The sequence below is a fragment of the Mus musculus genome, chromosome 10, assembly GCF_000001635.26.
Source record: "Mus musculus strain C57BL/6J chromosome 10, GRCm38.p6 C57BL/6J".
Taxonomy (NCBI): domain Eukaryota; kingdom Metazoa; phylum Chordata; class Mammalia; order Rodentia; family Muridae; genus Mus; species Mus musculus.
The window spans coordinates 119392213-119412697 of NC_000076.6; the positions used below are offsets into that span (position 1 = coordinate 119392213).

Genomic DNA, 20485 nt, shown 5'->3' on the forward strand with positions numbered 1-20485 from the left:
GCCCTGGTTGAATACAAATCAATGCAAATCTCCATAACTATAATAGTCACTGTTGGGTAAGAGTACTGGGCTAAGCAGTAGTCATCTTGACTCAGACTTATGAGGACGTGCAAAAGTGGGAAGCTTCTCTCAGTCTCTGGGGCCTGTGTTCTTCGGGTAAAGCTGCATCAGAACAATTGTTCCTATGAAATCTCTCAAAGCCATCGTCTCCTTCTCTTTGTTTATGTGGTAACTGCCTTTGCAGGGACCCTCAACAAACCCCTCCTGGAGATAATACTGTCCAGGCTCAGCAGATCTCCTTCCTGCATACATCCTTAAAAATCATCCCGAGAAAAGAATCTTCCTAAAGAGTCACACAAAGGCATGCCAAGCACAGCCCTCGGACAGACATGTGGGGATTTGGGAAGTATTAGCTGTCTGCTTTACACAGACTCATGAAAACCCAACGCTCCTCTGATAGTCGGTATCCTGACTGCTGGTTTTAAGATAATGAACTTCCTCATGCAGGAGGGGATTGGAGGAGTGTAGTTGGTGGCTTTCTCTTGCTCCTTTAGATTTCACGGTCACTTAAAAGAAAAACACAGCCGGGCGTGGTGGCGCACACCTTTAATCCCAGCACTCGGGAGGCAGAGGTAGGTGGATTTCTGAGTTCGAGGCCAGCCTGGTCTACAAAGTGAGCTCCAGGACAGCCAGGGCTGCACAGAGAAACCCTGTCTCGAAAAACCAAAAAAACCAACAACAACAACAAAAAAAAAAACCCAACAAAAAAAAAAAAAGCAAAGCACAGACACAAGTGGCTTGGGTCCAGGCGAGGCATCATCCTGTTAACGTTACAGGCAAAGAGGCAAAGAGGGGGTTCGATCCTATTGTTAGGGTGTTCTATACTTCCTGACACATGATGCTTCTAAGTCACATGTTTTCTCAAATCAGAGACCAGCAGTGGCCTCCCAGTCACCATTGATTCAACTCATTTATTTACAAAATCTACTGAATGCTCACAGTAGCCAGAGCCTTTAAGATGAATCATTTTTATTAAAGATTTAGGTGTAGGGGTGTGTGTGTGTGTGTGTGTGTGTGTGTATGTGTGTGTGTGGCATGTGAGCTGGTGCCTAAGGAGGTGAGAAGAGAGTGTTGGAGTCCCTGGAGTGGCAGGCAATTGTGAGAGCTCATGTCCTTTATAAGAGCAGCATGTGCTCTTAACTGCTTAGCCATATCTCCAGCTCCAACGCCAGAGCCTTGGACGGTTAGTTAGTGAGGAGGGTTAACATGACCGACCAGGCTCCTGCTCTCAGAAAATTTGAAAGTAATGGGGAAAATCACCCAACTTAAGAAGTGGTGATTACAGACGCCATGTGCCGAGTAAGGGCTAGGGAACAGTTAACACTGTCTTAAAAGATCAGAAAAAAGAAAACCCACAAAAAACAAACAACTAAACAAACAACCCATAGAACAAACAAAGAGCAAACTTTTCCTGTTCTTTCAAATCCTCCAAATTCTTTTTGTTGTTGTTTAGATTTATTTATTTGTTTTATGTTTATGAGTGCACTGCAGCTGTCCTCAGGCACACCAGAAGAGGGCCTCAGATCCCATTACAGATGGTTGTGAGCCACCATGTGGTTGCTGGGAATTGAACTCAGGACCTCTAGAAGAGCAGTCGGTGCTCTTAACCGCTGAGCCATCTCTCCAGCCCCTTCCTCTAAATTTCTTATCCTACCTATGGCATTTTGTTTGTTTGTTTGTTTGTTTGTTGTGTGTGTGTTACTCTATGCTTTCTAGTCTTCCCACTTCAAATGACTCTTCAATCAACATGCACTCACTGTGTTGAATATACTCTTTGCTGCTACAACATACCTATCGTCTTCAAATAAAAGAGATATCTGGAACCCCCTCTCTCCTTTCTATGGCTGTGGCATGTATACTTTATCGGACTTCAGACACTGGGAAGCTCCGTTTTTCTGGCCTATCCACGGAGATCACGGGTCCGTCTTTTCCCTAGATAATGCTCTCTGTGGCTTGTTTTGGCCTCTGTTGCTCACTGGCAGTTGTGTACTAGGGTACTACTTGTCTTGTTTTCTTTTTTTATATTGCTGTGGTAAAACACCATGACTAAAGGTGGCTTTTAAAGGGAAGCATTTAATCTGGCTCATGGTTTCAGAGGGCTGGAGACTACGATGGTGGAGCAAAGGAACAGCTTACAGTTCACACCTTGATCCACAACCACAAAGCAGAGAGACAGTAGAGGTGATGAAAGCCCTTTTGAAACCTCAAAGCCTACTTCCAGTGGTACATCTCCTCCAATAAGCCACACCTTCTGATCCTTCCCAACCACTTCTACCAATTAGGGGCCAAGTATTCAAACAGTGAGCCAGTGAGGGCCATTCTTGTCTGCTTGTTCTAGAGTCCAACCATTTGTTCCATGGAAACGGATCAGTGGTCCCTTCAAGGATTCTAGCGATGCAGGCTTTGACACATATCCCAATAAAACCATGTGGGTCCTTTGTTGTAATGTTAAACATGGATGCATGAAACAGGTTGGGGGCATCTATGGCCAGTACACACATACTTGTGCTTCACACCACTCGTGACGAGTAAGAAATTGAAACAAGGGTTTTCAGCCTGACCTCAACGGGCCTTTGCACCAGGAACTGTCTCTGTCATTCATTCATTCATTTAGTCAGTCAGTCAGTCGTCACCTTGAAGTCGTTTCTGTATTTGCATCACTCCTGTTTTAGCTATTGCTTGACATTTTTCCAACGGCATGATACAATCCTCTGTGAAAATAGCTTGAGATACAAATTGACACTTGAAGGGTTATACAGGACAGTCGTTGAACTTTTTTGTTGAGGTCAGATCCCACCAGCCATTTGGTGCGTGACCTGTCCCAAGTTACCTGTCCGCCCACACTTGCTTTCCCATTATGGACTGGAAATTGTTAGCTCCAGAGAAGTCTGTGGCTGAAGGGGTGCCTGTGAAATCTGACACGCGTCTTGAAAAGCTTGTTATGTGATTTAAATTCATTACTGCTGATATCAATCAGCCTCCTTTCCTGATACATTATTCATTTCAGTTAATTAATATAATTAGCAGACCTCAACAATTTTGTCTTTCACAATGAGCAGAGCACCTCTTTTGTCTGTGTTCCTCTTTTTTTTTTTCCTCTTTGGCATTTAGCCAGTTATTTACAACAATCAACATGCATCCTTCACTCGTGGGAGAAAAGGTGGTACATGAATTATTATCAGCCACCAAACAGATTACTCTTAAGAAAAATACCCTCACTAACGATTTCTACTCTGTGCCACACTTGAGTACAGTAATGGCTGTGGAGAATTGTCCTTACCAGTTTCAGCTGATAGAAAGCCAAAAGTCTGAATTCTCATGCTTCATGTAATAATTTAGTCACATGGGATTGGTCACCAGAATAGACTGAAAATTCTATTCAGTGTAAGGCTCCAGTCCAAACGTGGCCTAAGGTGGTTTCAAAGTGTGACTTGGAACGTAAAGCAAACTCAACAATTTCGATTGTCAATGTTGCCACTTACTTCGAATCCTCTCTCTTGCTTGCTCTTTCTGTATTACCCCAGGAGGCTCATGTGGTGGGAGGACCCCATTTCTTCTCAGCTCTGTCTCCTACTTGTTCTGCTTGGTTCCCTATGAAGGTTCACCTGTCCGTATATAAACACTCAGCACTGTTGAATGGTAGCGGAGTGAGCTCGCTTGCTTGTATCCAGTGCTTTGGTTCTGACTGCAATGTCTGTCAGGGCTCTTTGCCCATCTCTGCTTGAAGCCTTCAGAAATCAAAAGTTCATAACACTAGGAAATAACCAATTTCCTTAATCTTTTCATCATGCTGATCCAAGTTGTTTAATAAAAACCTGCTGACTGTTCGTTTCCATCTCTGTTTGCTTGTTTATTGAGGATAGAAAATTAGAAAGACTATTTAGGGATTGCGCTAAGGGTTCGCAAAGAAAGGAGAAAAAAAACTATGTAGAGAGAAGCACAAAAGCCAAGCAGAGGTTATCAGGGGCAGATGACTCCCTCTGCTGTGGTCGGAATGCTTATCTGTTACAAATCTCAGTGTGTGGAGTCATGATCAGGGGCATGGACCATTGAGGAAGGTGGATAGACCTTGAGACTTTGACCTCAGAGTTTGGATTGCTGACCTCACAAAATGGGTCCTGCGGAGTCCTTCTAAATCCTTTCCACCATGTGAAGACTCAAAGGGAACCATCTATGAATCAGGAAATTTGCCTTCAATAGACACCGCATCAGCTGGCATCTTGATTATGTGTCAGCCTACAGAAACCTAAAATCAAGCTACTGTTGTCTCTAATCTATGTGGTCTGTGCTGCTTTGTTAGAGCAACTGAAGTGAACTAAGATAACTTTATCATCTCTCTTTTTTCTATCTTGGAGTATTCTTCAACTTTTGCTACCAATGGCCTTCTTCAAGCCCTGCAGTATAGACATTACAATGTATTATCTTCAATTGCTTATGTTTTTTTTATATATTCTTTCAAACATGCTAAGTGATCCTCATCATAATGTGCTTCAGCTCTGCCTGGTTTCCTTCCAGAAATCATGGGAAGGAGTTCTAGTCCCTTCAGGTGGAGCACACAGTGTGCCCCAGTCACCCACATCTTTGTTTAGAATGGAGAGCACTGAAGTACTGTCTATGTGGTTTGTCTTCTCTTTTTCCGGAAATTTTATATATTCTTATGTGTATGGATATTTTGTCCATACACATGTGCGTACCACCTGCAAAAGCCAGACAGGGGCATCAAATCCGTCATCTGGGACTGGAGTTACAGATGATTGTGAGCTGCTATGTGGGTGCTGGGTCCTCTGGAAGAGCAGCCAGTGCTCTTAACCATGTAGTCCCTTGTTTTTCTTTTTAAACCAAAGCCTGTTGCTTTAAGGATTGGGAACCCCAAAGCTAGCTAAAGCTTCCGCTCTCCCCAGTCTGCTGTGAGGAAATTTCCACTCGTTCTCATCACTAACTCCAGCATGGAAGAGCCATGAACTAAGTCCAACTGACCTCACACACAGATGCACAGCCTCTCCTTGGTGACAATTCCTTTTTTATGGGTGACTCCCCCCCGCCCCCCCCCCCGCCCCCAACCTCCTTACTTTTGCCTGGCCATGAACTCAAAATAATAAGCAAAAGTAGAAAGAAGCCGAAATCCTGCTCTATATCTTTTGTAATCTGAGCTAACTCATCAAGAGCTGGACTGTTTACTGGATGGTCGTTCTGTAAAATAACGCATTTTTCTTACTGTTCAAAGCAATGGAGTTAATGGAGTTTGGTTTGATCATCAAACCAATGGAGTTTGATGGTAGAGTTGAAAACATCTCAGTGGTATTTTGTTTACTCCCCCCACCCCCCATGGGATAGAGGACACTGTGAGGAGAGTTTTATTTTAAATTGTTGACACGGATGATAGTAGGATGCTTGGAATAGGGATGAAGGAGAAGAGCGTAGCCGGGACATGGCTGGACCATGCTTTAGGAGAACAGGTGAGGAGCATCATGCGGCCTTTGACAAAAGAGGCAAAGAGAGATGCCTGAGCAAATGTCTTATACAATTCACGAACACATGAAAACACCAGAGAGAGGGAGAGCAAGGGAGCAGGCAACGGTCTCCAATCATGTGGAAGCATGAGCCAACTAAGCCCTTTGCTCCTCAACTTGTTTTTGGTCATGGTGTTTCATCGTAGCAACAGTAACCAAGACATTCTGTGAGAAGTCGTCACACCAATTTCCACAATGGCCACACCAGTTCATATCTCAGCAGCAGTGAGTAGGAATTCCTTCCCAGGCTGGAGAGATGGCTCGGCGGTTAAGAGCACTGACTGCTCTTCCAGAGGTCCTGAGTTCAATTCTCAGCAACCACACAGTGGCTCAAAACCATCTGTAATGGGATCTGATGCTCAATTCTGGAGTCTGAAGACAGCTACAGTGTACTCATATTATATATATATATTCTTATGTGTATAAGAATTACACATACACACACACACACATATATATATATATAATACACACACACACACACACACACACACACACACACACACACACACACATATATTCCTTTCCCTTTTATCCTTACCAGCCTCTGTTCTAATGAGACATTCTTAATCGTCTGAGGCAAGATTTCTGCTAGTGTTGCAAAAGAGGTTGGTCAGTGTCATTGTCATTTCTGGCTTGTTTGTGACTTTGTTACCTGTAAGAAGATCTACTGGGGGGCAACCAGCAAACATACTATATGGAAAATGATGGTGGCTGTGAAGTCAGCCAATAGGATCTCACGATCGATATCATCTCTCCAAACTTTAACCTAGACACTAGTGGTCTAAAGTTGTTTCCTCATATCAATTGGCATATTCAATAGGTCAGGGAGCCTGATTAATTAGTCTGGAAACCCCTTGGCAAACCTACTGGCAGCTTCTGACTTGTCCAGACCTAGTGCTGCCCGGATGCTGAACTATCTTTCCTTCAGTTCCCTTTATCTCCAGCCATGTCACACTTCAGTGGCTTCACATGACCTTGAGGCTCCTTGTAAACATGACTTCAGTCTATAGAGACAACAACAGCAATAGAAAAAAAAAATTAACCTGCTGGGTATGGCAATCAGAATGCTTACTATGCTGCCCTCCGCTAACCTCCCGGCACTCTGTACACATTAGCCACTCAGACCAGATCCTTTCAGATCCACTCACACAACTCTACATGTAGTGATTTCTGTTTTGATAATATATTGTCATACCTTGTTATGTGAACATCATTTCTCCTTGTTCCAAAGGCTGCCCAGTGTCTTCAGCTGATGATATTTCACTGTACTCTCCTAAAAAGTGTCTATTCTGAGACACATATGGTTTATTCCGCTATGATCTTTTCTATCTGTATGGTCTGGCAAACAGTCTGAATTTGTGATCACTAACTGAAGATAGGTGGGGTTATATTGCCAGTCAGGAGAAATGACTCCTGGGCTTAAAGACGCAGGTAGTAAGGAAACTCAAGGTATCTTCAAGGTGATTGTAGAAATACCAAACAGTAGAAACCATTTGCTGACCATTCGCTGTAAATATTACTGCAAAGATGCTGAGCGGACGCCATCATCGGAACTGGAAGCTGTGTGAGCTCAGCCCACAGCATGGCTCCTGGAATGGGAAGAAACATCGCTAGAGCATGCTGCTGTACGTGTATTTCCCCAGCGTATGCAGCAAAAACATATGGGTGTAATTGGTATCTCTTCTTCCAGGAATGGATGCTCTGTAGGTGAACCTTAGGCAGAAACAGGTTCATTGACTCGCTTATTTACTTGTTTTGTATTGAGTCACAGTCCATTGTGGCCTAGGTTGGCCTGGAATTTGCTATGCAGCAGAGGATGCCCTAACTCTGACCCTGAAGCCTGCACTTCCCCCATGCTGGGATTACAGGTGTGCATCACACCAGACCTGAAGCAGAGTCTTTGAGTTTATGTGCCTGGCCATGTGGGTGCTGAGTTTATGTATCTGGCTTCTTCTGGTTTGCACTCTGTGACTCTAGACATGTCTTAAAGTTAATTTGAAAGCAACAGAAAACCGGGAGAGGAGGTGAGCTGCTGGCAGGAAATCCAGAGATGCTAGCTGAACTCTGTCAAACTTCCTGGTTAGGAGCTTTCCAAAAGGTGATGGTTTCAGGAAGGGGGCATCTCTCCACACTGGATCTGTCTCTCAGTGTTTCCCAGATGTTCATGACTTCAGTCTTTTGAAAACTACAAACCAAGTCTTTTATAAAATTCCCTTGAGTTCGAGCCCATCTGGGCTTTCCTCATGGTTAAACGCAGCTGATCAGTTTCTAATAGGAATCGAGAGGTTGTGATTTGTTCATCACATCCTCTCAGGCTTTCATTGGTGTCTTGGTTAGGGTTTACTGCTGTGAGCAGATACCATGACCAAGGCAACTCTTATAAGGACAACATTTAATTGGAGCTGGCTTACATGACAAGTTCAGAGGTTCAGTCCCATCAAGGTGGGAACATGGCAGCATCCAGGTAGGCATGGTACAGGAGGAGCTGAGAGTTCTACATCTTCATCTGAAGGCTGTTAGCAGAATATTGGCTTCCAGGCAGCTAGGATGAGGGTCTTATACCCCATACCCACAGTGACACACCTACTCCAACAGGGCTATGCCTGCTAATAGGCCTGGGCCAAGCATATACAAACCATCAAACTTGGTCTTACTAGTTATGCTAACTTCGATCAGACCTAAGATGGTACTGAGGGACCAAGATCTTGGCAATACATGCATCACTCCTTTCAGGATGCTGCTGGTCCCAGGAAAGAGAAAAGAATATGTGCACGTGTACATTTTATCCTGCATTTTATCTTCTACACATGAAATCACCGTACTTACTCTAATTCAGCACTGCATAGCACAGATCGTCTCCTTGCCACATCATAATTCCGTTCATTCTGAGACAGTCAGACTCCTAACTACCAAAATTGCAGTTCCTTTAGCCATTGGCTCAATTTCCCCTCCATGTACGCAGTCTTCCTTCTCTCTGTGTCCAGCTTCTATCCCCATCCCATAGGCACTGCCTTAACCTGTCCTAAGTGCACTGAGCCATGTATTGGCTTTTCACCCCAGTCTTTCTTGGTCTTTGATGCTCATGCTCTGAGCAACCATTACTAACATGTCCCATCTTACCTCTTTCTCAGACTGCCATTCCTCTAGTCTAGTCCCTCACCCCATAGCCACCCTCGCCATATTTTTAGGTGTGACAATCCACACATCATCATTTCTCCATGGTCCCTTTTGTGCTCTGTCATCCCCTGATGGAATACTGCAATTACCCTACTCAATTGACACCAGCCTTGCTGGTCCCAACGACTTGATTTGGGACTAATTTATACAGGAAATACAGAGAGGGGAAGGGGATGGGAAAGGGAGAGATTTTCCATTTTATAAATTAAGATCATTTGCACGCCCACAAATTTATGAAAATAAGTTGATTGTGACCGTGAAGTCACTTAATGGCACTGACTCTTCACTGAAGCATTCTTTCTGCCACCAGCCATCTTTTGCTGACTGGCAATGCCATAGGTGGCCATAATCATTTTAGGGAGCTAGCTAAAAAGTTGAGTTGGCATTGTATTTGGTTTTGATAGATGGAGACATGTATTATATAAGATACCTTGCTTTATCCTGCAAAAGGGAAAGCCTTCGAGGGACTGTCCTTGCCCACTTGAGACAGATCTGTTTTGTTACAGCCTGTCACTAAACTAAACCTTTGCAGTCAGAGGGCGTGACCACCAAGCCATTTAAAACAGGGAAGGAAAGATCCTATTCTGAAGACCACTAATTAAGCTTACGGAATACGCTGTGTGCAGCTTATTCTGTGGCGCTGCCGGAGGGGGAGTTAGACCCACCCTTCTCAAGGATGCTGCTTGCCTTGATATTTTGTAAAAGCTGTGTTTTTCTCTCCCTTGTAGAATATTTATAAGATGTATGTGTGTATGTATGTATGTATGTATGTATGTATGTATGTATGTGTGTATGTATGTATGTATGTATGTATAAATATCTCAACTTGGATTTTGTATTGTCTTGATGTTGCAATCTGACCCACCTACTTAACACAGCCATGGAAGCTGTGTGACAGAGATGATGCAAAGCAGACACAGTCTCTTCACACTCCGACTTCAAAGATTGCACCAAAGTGTAATCTCCCCGTCACCTGTGACCATTTTAACAGAAGAAGAGAGAAATAAAGATTTCTGATTCGAACACATAAAAAAGATATCTCCTTTTATTACACTTAAGTCTGCTTATTAAAGAAGCATAAGATATTCAGATGTAAAACAAAGCACACCAGCGACATGGCTAAGTGGGGAAACATGCTTGCTGCTAATCATGATGACATAGGCTAGCTCCCCAGAACCTGCATGGTGAAAGGATAGATCCAACTTCGGGTGTCTTCTGACCTCTATTCAAACACATGGCATACACATACCTATACACCCAAACACACATGGGCATACACATACACACATGGACACAGACACATACTAATACATAAACATAAAATTTTAATAAATTAATAAATAATTTAATAAAACAGGGAACATGAGACAAAGGTGGGTGATAAAATATGTCCTAGTTATCCTGGTAATAAAATATCAAAAATAGGGCTGGAGAGATGACTCAGCGAGTTAAGAGTACTGACTGCTCTTCCAAAGATCCTGAGTTCCAATCCCAGCAGCCACATGGTGGCTCACAAACATCTGTAATGAGATTTGATGCCTTCTTCTGGTATGTCTGAAAAGATAGCTAGGGTGTTGTACTGGCTAGTTTTGTGTCAACTTGACACAGGCTGGAGTTATCACAGAGAAAGGAGCTTCAGTCGGGGAAATGCCTCCACAAGATCCAGCTGTAAGGCACTTTCTCAATTAGCAATCAAGTGGGAGGTCCTCTTGTGGGTGGTGCCATCTGTTGGCTGGTAGTCTTGGTTCTATAAGAGAGCAGGCTGAGCAAGCCAGGGGAAGCAAGCCAGTACAGAACATCCCTCCATGGCCTCTGCATCAGCTCCTACTTCCTGACCTGCTTGAGTTCCAGTCCTGACTTCCTTTGGTGATGAACAGCAGTATGGAAATGTAAGCTGAATAAACCCTTTCCTTCCCAGCTTGCTTCTTGGTCATGATGTTTGTGCAGGAATAGAAACCCTGACTAAGACAAATTGGTACCAGCATAGTGGGGTATTCCTATGACAACCTGACCATGTTTTGGGGAGGACTGTGGAAGGACTTTGGAACTTTGGGCCAGAAGATCCATTCAGTGTTAAGAGCTCTGTGTGATGTTGTGTAGGAGCTTGGAAGATAATGTAGAGAACAGTGCAGAAGATGGAGGCCTGGCTTGTGAAACTTCAGAGGATAGATTAAAGACTCTTTTCAGGGCCATTGCTATTTTTTGATTGTGACGATTCTGTGGTTCTGGTTAACTGGGGCTGAAGAATCAGCTGTGATTAACAAGATACCAGAACTACTAAAGTGAAACCTTTGCATGACTGGGACAATTGATGCTGGTTAGCTGGAGCTAAGAAATTAGCGGTGATGAAGAAGAGAGCAGCATCATTGAGGTGACATTTTCTGGGAAGTGTTTTCTGAGAGCACAGAGGCTGTGTTCCAGAGATAGCCAAGGTTGTACCTTGTGCTGTGGCTGGACTTAGTAATATGTAAGAGTTACCCAGGTGGTACTGGTTTTGAAGGCATGAAGGGGTCACCAGAGCAGCTAAGGCTGGGCACTGTGAGAGGCCATGGAAGGCCATTGGTGAAGGTGCAGCCTCAGTTGCAATTGATGCCCCAGGACTGAAGGGGTCATGCAAAGGAGTTGAGGGTTGGCACCATGAAGAGAGCCTATGAGAGGCTATTGGTGAAGCCTAGTTACAGTGGAAGACAGCAGCATTTTGGAGATGCCAGTACTGTGAGATGACCACCAAGAACAGCAGCAGCAGTGGAGTACAGGCAGCTGGAGCCTAGAAACAAGCCGTGTGCTACAAAGGGCAGTGATGGAGAAGTGACCCAAGCCCTTGCAGGAACCCAGAAGATTGTGAGTTGAATCCCAGACATTGGATGGTTGGGGTTTGATTTTGCTTTTGATTGTGACTGTGCCCTGATATTTTTTCCTCTTGAAGTAAGTTTTTTAGTGAAGCCCACAGTTAAGAGACTTTGAATTTTAAAGTACTTTGAATTTTAAAAGATACTGTATATTTTAAAAGGATTGAACTTTTAATATGTAAAGACTGTGGGACTTTTAAAGTTGTTTAGATCTTGGGGATGAATAAGAAACTAAGGGTTGAGGCTTACTAGTGATGTGTTAGTGTGTCAAGTTGATAAGGGGTCAATTGTACTGACTAGTTTTGTGTCAACTTGACACAGCTGGAGTTATCACAGAGAAAGGAGCTTCAATCGGGGAAGTGCCTCCACAAGATCCAGCTGTAAGGCATTTTCTCAATTAGTGATCAAGGGGGGAGGTCCCCTTGTGGGTGGTACCATCCCTGGGCTGGTAGTCTTGGTTCTCTAAGAGAGCAGGCTGAGCAAGCCAGGGGAAGCAAGCCAGTAAAGAACATCCCTCCATGGCCTTTGCATCAGCTCCTGCTTCCTGACCTACTTGAGTTCCAGTCCTGACTTCCTTTGATGATGAACAGCAGTATGGAAATGTAAGCTGAATAAACCCTTTCCTCCCCAACTTGCTTCTTGGTCATGACGTTTTGTTCAGGAATAGAAACCCTAACTCAGACAGGTATACTTACAAGTAATTAATAAATAAATCTTTAAAAAAGGTCGAAAATAAATTCATTCATATGATACAGTTAGTAGAGTAGAGTGAAGCACATGAGGTTAGTTGGGGTGGGGAGGAAGAACATTTCTTGCTGATTTGACAAAATAACTGACATTAAGGAAGAAAAAAAACCAGATCTATGATATGCCACCATAATGAAAACACAACGACAGCAGGCTGATGATATAATTACTTCAGAGGGAACCGAAGGTTGCCTTCTGCTTTTAAAACATACTTGAACTCCAATAAAATCTTACTGCTCATGTACAAAAGGTGACTGGTGGCTCTTTCCCAGATTGCTTGCATACTCCTAAAATTTTGCGCGGCACTGCTATCAAAGATATGTGACACTAGAATATATTTTTCTCAATTGGTTGTAATAAAAGTAAAGTTTTAACCAACCTAACTGATGCTACACAAAGATGTTATGAATGCGTATGTCCCTCAAAAATATTTAGGGGATAAAACTACTCAGGTTTTGTTAGGTAGCTGATTAGTGCAGAACCTAGTTACATACGAGTATATAATTAGTTATGCTAGTTGAGGTATCATTTTATTTTCCCGAAAGTGTGCAGGTGTCTTATTTGTAATAAAAGACAGAGATGGTCACATTTCACTTTGTCTGCCATTGGACACAGGTCTGTGGAGTCAGGACCGCGTGCGCGTCTTGTGGGTGAGATTTGGTAAACCCGTGTGACCGGATGGATTTAGGAAGGAGTTGTATTGTTACACAAGTGCGTGAAGCTGCAGGAGCCACAGCTGTCGGTAACCAGAGATGGTCCGATCCTTGCTTTGTTCAATGCTTCCTTAGGTTTCTAGACCTTTTCCTGAACCCCTCTGTGCTGGTAATTGAACACTCAACAGCAGATGTCTGTTGCTGGAGAAACACTGTCTAAAGTGGTTACTTTTTTCTAAACATGGTTTTCTAAAGCCATGGTTAAGGTGTTGAGCAGAGAAAGCAGGCTCCACCATGATCCGGGGGCAGGGAGGGGAGTCTAACTTGTCTTTGTGTAGCATGTGAAGGAATGGAATTCATTGGTAAGAATTTCCTTTCATTTCCTGATCTTGCAACCATCTATTAACTCCCTTTCCTTCATACACAGTCAGCATTCTCTCTGCTTGCTTTTCCTTTCTATGTGGTGTCTCTGCTTCCTCTATGATGTTGAGTACCTTGGCCCCGTTTCTGTTTGAATTTGCACTGCTTACCCACAATGCACTGCTTACCTACAATGCACTGCTTACCCACAATGCACTGCTTACCCACAATGCACTGCTTACCCACAATGCACTGCTTACCCACAATGCAAAGCACTGCTCCAGGCCTGCCTGCTGGACTACTCCTGCTTCTCATCATTGGTTCATGGCAGAGCTACAGGCACAAATCCATTCCTGCCCTGACTCAGGCCTTTGATTCTTACTGTCTCCTAAGATGAGATTGTAATCTAACTCCTTCTGCAAAATTAGCTGGGGCCTCCCTCACGCCTAAGCAAAGGTTTGCAACATTATGAATGTGGCCCGTGCTTGTCAAAATGGAGGTAGCTGCTTCTCATTGAGTAAATTCATGATTGCCTGCTGCTAACAGTAAGTATCCAATCATATGCTGACATGCTCAGTAAACCATAGCCAAGTACTTAGTACATCTTAACCACTACGCAGACATTGGGAAGACACACACACACACACACAAAAATGTGTTCTAATGGATTTGTCCATCAAGATCTCTTTTTATCATTTTAGAGTCATGAGAGAGAGGAGCATTGAGTAGGATCTACATTCTAATCTCAATCAAGTGAGTTATTAGTAATTATAGAGGAATGGAAATAGGGGCATCAAATAATATTCACCTCCAATGCTGCTCATGGGTCAAATGATATCAAAGCATGCATATATGTATGTGTATACCGTGGCATTTGAATAGAGGTCAGAGGGCGACCAAGGTGGGACAGGTAATGCAAATACTTTAGAATTGCCTCTATTTTAAGCAGAAACAAACATTTCTCCTTTGAGGAAATGAAGAGGCTGGAGTGACCAAGAAGCATCTCCGGAAAGAAGAGTGGTCCTAGTGCCATAACCCAGTTGAGTCCTGAGAGAGGTCAGGCCAACCCAGGGCAGATGTCCATCCCTGTTCCTTTCTAACCCTGCCCAGCTCCAGGCTTAGGTGGAGAACTGGCATAAATAGTAGCAAACACTTGAAAGTAGCCTTAACAGGGAAAGGAGAGGAAAAAACAGCAAGAACCACAGATCCTGGCTTTAGAACATCAGCATTGCTGATAAAACCCAAAAAGGAGGATTCCAAAGGTTGAGCAGTAGCCACTCCTAGGAATTTCCTTCAGCAAACAGGCCGTTGACATCCGCTCTTGGTCACTTCAGGAAGAACCAAAGACTCATCCCTGAATTCAGAAGGGAACAAAAGGTATTGAGTTACAGCACAGGAAGGGGACAGCATTCAGAATGACTCTACTGGGCAAATTCAGAATATGTTGATCTCTGGGGCTGGAGAGATCACTCAGTAAAGGACACTGACTGCTCTTCCAGAGGTCCTGAGTTCAATTCCCAGCTACCACATGGTGGCTCACAACCATCTGTAATGGGATCCGATGCCCTCTTCTGGTGTGTCTGAAGAGAGTAATAGTGTACTCACATACATAAAATACATAGGTAAATCTTTAAAAGAAATATGTTGATCTCCCTGATTCCTTGCGTTGCCTACGACCCCTGTGGTCCCTGTTACACTTTATTAAAGGAGACACATGCTCAGTGTGCAGTAGAGGCATAATGTTTCGAGGGGTTCCATATGCCTGAGCCCCTGCTGAACTTAGCTCTACCCATCTTCTGAGTTCTTTACACTGAGTGTTCATTTTACAGAACTCAAAGTCAGAGAAAAGATCCGCAGTCTCTGTGGGAATCCCACGAGGAAAGCTTGCGATTCAAGCTGGGTGTCTGACTCAGTAAGGCTCCTTCAAACTCCTTCTCGTGGGAGCTCTGCTTGTTTGAAATAGATTTTGAAGCAATCGGGTGCCCAGGAGACACTAACAATGGCACTTCAAGTTTTTATAGCTATTGCTTACTCTGTCACCTCTGGCAGAGGCACTAGGATGCGAATAGGACCCTAGAGGATTGCTGGAAGTGCCACTCGGTGACCTTGGCCACTTCAGATAATTCTCTTCTTTATGGTGTGTGTGTGTGTGTGTGTGTGTGTGTGTGTGTGTGTGTGTGTGTATACATAGAGATCTATCTGGCCTGGAGGACTGCTGCAGAGGGCGTGGGGTTTTATTTTGACAAAGGTAGAAACAGGAATATATTTATTACCAACATTTTAATTGTTTTGTGACTTGCAAGAGACCTTGCTAGGATGCCCTGAGTAGGTTGCTCATTATAACACCGAGGTTGGAAGGAGCACTTTACCTTAAGTTGTACCTCTTGATGGATGCTGTCTCTCCCTGACTGGCTTCAGCAGTTGAAGTAAAAGCATCTTTGGGTGTGGTTGGCATCTGCCCTGACTCCCGTGCTCCCATGGGGACTCATTAAGCCTTATTACTCTTGGAGCATGAGTGGGGTAGGAGTGGGTGGAGAAGACAGCAAGATCTGGGCTTCCTGGAGGAAGGCACTTCCACACAGAACCTGTGTTTGCCAGGCCACGGCAGCCTTGGGAGGCTTGGGAAACTGGGAAGCAGCAGAATCTAGAGATTCAACCCAAGAATGTCTGTCCAATCGGGTCCTATGAACTACGGGAGGCTCCAATCCCTCCCAGGATTCCAGAGTAAAGGAGAGCGTCCCTGAGTTGGGTAACTACATGGAAGTCTGTGTCTTACAGCCTCAGAATGTGACTTCAGCTTTCTATCAGTTGCTTCCCCTGGGATCTGGATGCAACCAAAGCCAGAAGGAAACACGAATAATAAACACTCTCTGTTAACCTCGGGAGTGCCCCTCCCCTCTGGGGGTGACTCATTCATCCTGAGCAGCAGTTTGCCCACGCCCACCCACTTCAGCTAAATCCCTTCCCATAAAGCTGCATGGTTCCTCTGCCGAGGGGAGCTGATGAATTCCTGAGTGAACGTGTATTGCTGACAAGGGCACAGCCATGCCAAGGACCCCATTGTTTCAGACCCATAGGAATTGGCAAACCATCCTCTGGTTGAAGTACAAGTGTTTACAAATGATTGACCAGCGAGCAGGTGCAAAAACAAGCAACCGCCACTTCCTCCCCTGAGATATTTACAGCCCGAGACTGCTTGTCTAAAGGCACATCCCACCAAGACCGGCTAACTCTTTCCCCCTATGCTGTACATAAAGAAAGCACTGAGGTTCCAAGTTGTTGCCTAGCTAGTGCGGGTCCATCAGACTTCATGGCTGAACATGACTCCTGTATTCCAGCTTTTACATCCTTGAGTTGGTATGCCATTCCTGTCTTCATTTCATCAGCACCCCAGACAGGGTTCCAGGACCAAGTTGTGCCAGATGTGGTATTCTAACAATAATTGCTCGCTACCTGGACTGAACCACTGGTCCTCTGAGATGTTGAGAACCATCAGGGTTTTCACAGGCCTCCTGAAATCCAGATGTCACACTAGAACCCTGCTCCACGTGTGCCCCCATTGGTCATTTGAAACACCTAGCTCTAGTGCATGCCTATGCACACAGGGTATTTGCTCAGAGGTCCCACCCGTGTGCCACCATCCACAGCCCTGTTACAGGTAGCTGGGTAATTTTCAGTTTTGATCACAGAGTTGTTTTGGGAATGCTATTTCATTCCTCAACTTTTATTTTTTAAAGTATATATTTTAATAAACTTTATTATATATAAAACAATCTTTCAAATTAATACCAAAATATCATATACCAACATTTACCAGAGCCAAAGTATATGCAACTTATATACAGTTAGAATGAACAACTTAATTTTAATCTCCAACTAAAATAGTCTTTAAATTATTCAAGTAACTAGCCCTTGCTGTTAAAGTTACTGGACAGGATTACCTAGTTTAAACTAAGTGTCATTTCACTCTATTTATGAGAAAGTGCCTGGAGAATTTAGACAAACCTGACAAGCAGTGGGGACGCAGCAATACTTTTTCAAGACTCTCTACAACTCAGAGACAGACTCTGCTACCAATTTCTAGGCTCAGTATTTCCTAAAGGGACCAATGCTATTCTCATTGCAGTCATAATGAAAATGTGAGGTGGCATAAATACTTTTGAATTTGTTTGAAAGTCACATTAAGAACATTGGAAGGGTGTGAAAGTAAATTTCAATTGTTTGTTTTGTTGTTGTTGTTGTTGTTTTTCTCTCTTTTACATTCTTCCAAAAGAAAGCAAGGAGAGACGAACACACACTTAAGAGTTGCGTTTGATTGAGATTTACTTGATTTTTTTTTTAGTTTGAAGCATTTGAAGGAGTCTACTTCAATTTGTGTAATATTTAAAGTCAAATAGCTGGAATCTTGAATGCAGACTCTTCATTGTTATAATGTGGCTAATCTTGGGTAAGCTTGTAATATGTTGCTTAGACAAAGAAAACATAATCTTCTTATTTCTTATCCCCAAGGAAAAGACTATGCATACATAATCAGAAAAATCCTGGCTAATAACTGAGCCAGGGGTCGGCAAGCTTCATGATAGCGTGAACTCTCCCTAAACGCATTGGCTGTCTCCAGCAGTTCTTTTTCCTCTTAATTTGAGAGCTTGAGGTAAGTGCAGAGACGAGGTGTGGTATCTTGCACAAGCCTTTTCTTTAGTAACTTATCTTTTACTGAAATAAACCTAAACAAGAGCATTCAGGAGGCTTCTTCTTGCAACAGTTTAGGAAATAAAGCCATCTTCAACAGTGAGAGAGGACACTTGCCCAGCACCCTAAACTTCAGAAGCTGTGCCTGGCATTAGAACACAAGCTACTCGCAGTGAGATTATCCCTGATAGAGGCAGGCACGGCAAGCTGGAGACACACTGATAGCACCCAATAAGCAGGTGATTTGATGCTTCTTGCTCTAGAGTCAGCTTTTCACCAATTAATTGTAAGAAACGATTTAAAAATTCAACAGTATTTGCTTGGGGAAGAAATAGATACTAAGATAGTGCTTGCTGCTGCTGCTCTCGATGACCGAGCTGCCAGATGTTAGGCCAGAGACAGGAATCTGTCATGTCCTAAGTGTATCTCAGTTTCTCTGTCTTATTTAAAGTCTCCCCTTCAATGAGAGCAACTATTTTATCTACTGCTCATCTGAAGAACACCAGATCTGTTTCAAATGCGAACTTGTCGGAATGAATCTTCAGAGACAAGACTCGAAGATCTGCAGCTCCTTCCGGAGGAATTTTTAAGGCTAATTGTGAACCTCCACCTTTTTTTTTTTTTTCCTCAAGCTGGCTTTAGAGCACCGATCCTGTTGTGACTTAAATACGAAATGCTCCCTCAATGGGTTCACGTTTTGAAACCTAGGTTGCTAGCTGGCAGAGCTATGTTTGAGGGTGCTAGAAACTTTTGGAGATCGGACCTACCTGGAAGAAGCAAGCCTCCAGGAACATCCCCTACAGCTCCGTATCCTTGCTCCTTCCTGTCTATTCTCTGTGCTTCAGGTCCACCATGCTGTGAAACAGCTTCTGACATTCGTCTTCTTCACCATGATAATGAAGTACGTGGAACCAAATAACTAGAGTTCCCGTGAGACCTCTCGCCAAAATAAATCCTTCCCCTCCGGACAAGCTTTTTGCAGGGGCTAAAACCATCTAACTCGGTCTCTGAGAATTTGCTACCCCAGCGTCCAAGCTGCCATTGCCATACCACTTCACGCTAAGTGCCTTCATTCCTAGCAACAGCAAAACAAAACAAAGAACCGCTGTGATGCCTGGTCTCCTTTCCCTGTATACTTCTTGCTTTGCAATACAGCAGTAAGGGGGAGGACAGGAGGAAGTCTAGCAGAGGCTTGTTTTCCAGAGCTCTTCTCAGCCTGGCTGGGCTCTATACACCCTGGGTATCCCACCGGTGAGCATCGTGAATGCACAGTTTATTCTGCTTGTTGCTATTCTGTTATCAAATCAGAACCTTGTTGCAAAGATCTGAGACTTTGTTGTTACCTTCATGGCCAGGTTTGTTGTGATCCTGGGATTTAAGTGGTAGTGTCACCTGTTAACATTGCCTGATTTTGACCTGACTCTCCTTTGCCTTTCTCTCATGGAATACTCAGGTTGTCAGGTAGTACTCACTTACGGTTCCTTTTATTCAAACACATCTATTTAGTATGTTTGTTATTTGTGGTCTGTTGTAGAAATATTTCATCCCAACCTGGGGTTTCTACCCTGCCTTAGACCATTTAGTTCCCAGATAAAACACACACACTCTCTTTATATTTACAATACAAACAGAACAAAATCTGAGCAGCTGCCTACCCTCTTTGCTGTTAGAATCTACTTTCCTATTGATAACCCCGAGTTATTACTTGCTAAATTTCATCTGGACTGCCCTTAATTCCAGTGACCCAGCCCTCTGGGCCATGTTCTATTGACTTCTAACCCATAGAGGCTTTTTCTTCTTCCCCCTACTGCACCTTCTTTTTTTCCTCATGATCACCTTCTGACCCCAAGGCAGTGAAACCTGAACCCCACCTATGTTTCTTCTGCCCAGGTATTGGCTGTTGGCATCTTTATTTACCAATCAGAATGGGGTCAGGGTCAGTTAGCATTTTACTGTGGACTCTCTTGCCTCTGGGACAACCAGGTCTTGGGGACCTGCACTTAGCATTGCAATAGATAGAAAAAGACCAAACCCCAACAGTTGTCCATTTTTGCCTACTCTATCCAGAGATGGGTCTTAAACATGAGAGCCATGTTTCACCTACCTAAGTGTTTCACACACAGTTGTTGAATGAATACTGAAACTTTCTGCATTCGAATCCCCTGAACAGAAGTTATTTGAGGGGTTGATACAGAAGAAAGCCTCACACCTGTGCCAAACTCTGTCTTTGTCATTATTAAAACTTCTATACGGTGCTCATCAGTTATCAGACCTACACAAAGAGAGGTGCGATGTCTAAGACAACTGACTGTTTGACAGTCACCCAAAAACCCATTACTACAAATACATTCAGAGGAGAAATTCATATGATGAAAATGTCTAAACCTAGCCAGTGGCCCATTTATTTTAAATTAGGCTTTTATCTACAAAATCCTAT

The 20485-nt window shown here is 43.6% G+C and overlaps 1 long non-coding RNA gene across 1 annotated transcript; it reads right to left on the reverse strand.

The window, feature by feature from the left end:
* Window positions 1-6917: 6917 nt before the first annotated feature.
* Window positions 6918-19609, reverse strand: Gm40778. Its single transcript, XR_872101.2, has 3 exons — window positions 18816-19609; window positions 9616-9723; window positions 6918-7162 (listed from the first exon to the last, which is right to left on the reverse strand). It is a non-coding gene; the product is annotated as a predicted gene, 40778 (long non-coding RNA).
* Between the last annotated feature and the right edge of the window lie 876 nt (window positions 19610-20485).